Genomic DNA, 3,288 nt, shown 5'->3' with positions numbered 1-3,288 from the left:
TTTTTTTTTTTTTGATTTTGTACTTTCTGTTTAATCAGATCTCTTATATGCTTAAGTTTTTATGTGGTGTCCTCTGTAGATTTTTGCAATGTAGCTTCATACTTTACTTCCTCAGCCTAAGTAAACCACAGGGCAGGGATACAGGGCAGAGCAAGCACCACCTTGCCCTTACTGTCCAGCCTAGATCCTCCTGAGCAGTGGCCTCAGGGACACCAGCTCCCACACCTCAGGCAGACAGTGCTGCCCCTGACCCATGTTGACCCTTGGCAGGCTGTCAGGATGGGCTGCACACAGGGGGCTGCCATGGTAGGGAAAGTGTGCATCCTGCCTGAACCCAACACGGGGCTGGGCCTGGTGCTGGGGCTGGGGCCACCTGGACAGGAAGCCGCACAGAGCTGGGGGGCAGAGTGGAGCAAGGTCCTTACCTTCTCCATGTTCCAGAGGGCACAGGGCAGGGCAGGGCAGGGCAGGGCAGGGCAGGCTGGGCCAGGCGAGGCCAGGATGGGCTCACAGAACGGAGTGGATCAGAGCAGAGCCAGTGCCCTGGGAGGGAAAGTTTGTGCGACGGAGGAACAGAAAAGTGGAATTCAATCAGGAGGTTGTGGGACTAGCCTAGCCCACCCCCCTGCCTCCCACTGCCCACCCCTCCCTATGCTGCACTGCACCAGGATCTTGCAGGCACAGGGGTGCTGTTCTGCATGGCTGAGCTGAGGGTGCATAAGGGGACCACTTGGGGGTAGGGAGTATCAGCTGGGCTCAGCTGGCCCCTCCTGAGCTGACCTGGGCACTGCTCCTCCTGCCTGGAGCGGAGTTTGGCCAGGGTGGGGCAGGGCAGCAGGGTATTTGGCACCCCCCCCGACCATGGCACACTGGGAGGTTGCGTTAAGGCTGGCTCTGGGTGCCTGGGGTGTGGTGCAGGGGACAGGCATCTGATGCCAGGAGGTACAGCTGTTACCACCAGGCTGGCCACTGACAAAACTGTTCCCTGGACCCCCAAACTCGACCCCCCATTATCCCACATACCACCTTGCTCAGCCCCACATCACCATGCTCCAAACTTATCAGACCTCACCGTGCCTGGCACACCCAGCCGAGTCCTACCCTATCCCCTCACTGCCCCTAGGAATCTACTGTGCCCTGCAAACACTCATCCCCATCACACCTCAGCAATGCTAACCTCTTACCATCCTCCTTACACCCATCTGAGTCCTTCCCTGTCCCTCTGAGCATTCAAACCTACTGAAGCCCCTTACTTGCCTTGGGCCACCTTCACCCTCAGTATCTCTTGTTCCTAACCTCTCTCACAACCCCTTTCCCCCCTACATACTTCAACACCCCCCTTAGTCCCATAATTCATGTCATGCCTCCTTACACCACAGCCCCTCATAACACCCCAGCCCCTCCTCACCTCATGCTAGACTACTGCACAGGTACTCCTCATTCCAAAAGCCCCTTGACTCCCCTGCACCCAGTCCCTCATGGTACTTGGAAGCCCATTTCCCTCAAAACAATTCCCTTCACCCTGAGTGGCTCTGCTCCCCCCACCTCACAGCATACCTGTAGCTGGCCTCCACTATACTCCATCCTCAACATACAGAAACAAGCAGTTGGAGACAGAGGAGGATTTATTTCAGCCACTGTTAGTGCCCCTACCCAGGGGGACAAACCTGTATCATCCACCCATGATCTAGGTTTAGGCAGCCCTTTTTATAAAGCTGATTCAGCGTCCCACAGCTTCCATCATCTTCTGTAATAAATAACCTAGGAAAGGGTCACTGCAGTAATATACCGCTTCATCTCACCTTTGCAAATCCTTCCTGCCTATGACTGCTGGGCTACTGAACAGCTCAGCCTGCTTTTAGGCCTGCCCTTCCTTCCCTGTCTCTGATTTTTTGTAGTTTTGAATCCCCTAGGAACAAAGCCACCTAGTACAGGTTCCTAGGTAGCAGCACACCTTTATTGGACAACCTTGGAGGTGAGCATAGAAACATTATCAGGAGTAGAAAACAGACAGGATACTTGTAGAAGAAAAGCCTGCTTGATTAGAGGAAGATCAAGGTTTGTTAACACCTCTGGGGTAAAGAGATCAACAGAAATCAAGTAGACAATAATGAGTCATGAAGTCAATTGACTCCTTCAGCTCCATCTGAATAGAAATGTGGCTGTCCTTGCCAGGAAGTTTATCTTAAACTTTCAGTGGAAAAGAATCAAAGAGGGGGCATGACTACACTCCCAACTGCCTCCCTGGATCTGCCCCTCGTTCAGATGCTATTTTTCAGAAATCACAACAAATCTGACAAATATATGTTTTATTTAGTGTTTGAATTCTAACTGATAGGTTTTATGTAACTTGTACCTACATAAGATAATAGTAACTGCATTTTGGTCACATGTAAATAGCATTTTTTTTCTAATCTGACTGAAAATATAACTAAAAATCAATGCAAAATATATGTACTTCTATGTATGTAAATATACACATATAAATGGGTATGTGTATATATGTATATGCCTTTTGGAATTTCATGCCCCTTTTTACATTCATCCTTTCTTTATATATCGCCATATTTCTGATTACCCAGCACATATCTAAAACTTGAAATCTTCTGGAACCATTGCAGTTTTTAAATAAGATCTGAAAGTGAATACAAACAATATTGAAAGTCACTGCCATACCTACACCTCATTTAAATAAAGTACTATTTCTGATGTCAGCGCAGCTGTGACTTTAAATTAAATAGTGTTTTACAAGCAATAACTCTTTAAAATAAAAACTGAAAACTTAAAACAGACCTAACTGGGGGTGGAAAGATTTAAATGTCTGAAATATGATTTTTTAAAATAAAAATATAATCAAAACTATAAATAAGTAAACCCCTATTAAAACATGCAGAGAATGTTAGTGTTCCAGAGCATTATGGGTGATTGAAAGGCTGCTCATCAAAAAAATAAATCATCCAAAATAAAATAATTTCTGCTTGTGTACAATATAGGTTGCCTCTTGAAGCTGCTCTGTGTGAAGAATAGGCCTGTGCAAAGTGGCTAGTATTTGCTTTGGATTCAGATTTGGCCAATTCGGGGGACAGTGATTTGATTTGGTGATTTGAATCACTGTCCCAAATTGATTTGGCCGAATCTGATTCAGAGGTTCGGCCACAGCTGAATTGGCCGAAGCTCTGAATGAGCCCCTTCCCCTGCCTGCTCTCAATGGCTGCCCTGCCCACTCTCCCAGCTCCCAGCTCTTTAAAAAAAAGCCCCCACTCACCAGCTGCTACCAGGTGGGAGGTG

This window comes from Gavialis gangeticus, unplaced genomic scaffold (assembly GCF_001723915.1).
Source record: "Gavialis gangeticus isolate Ggan-Ray unplaced genomic scaffold, GavGan_comp1, whole genome shotgun sequence".
NCBI lineage: Eukaryota > Metazoa > Chordata > Crocodylia > Gavialidae > Gavialis > Gavialis gangeticus.
This window is presented reverse-complemented; position numbering follows the sequence as displayed.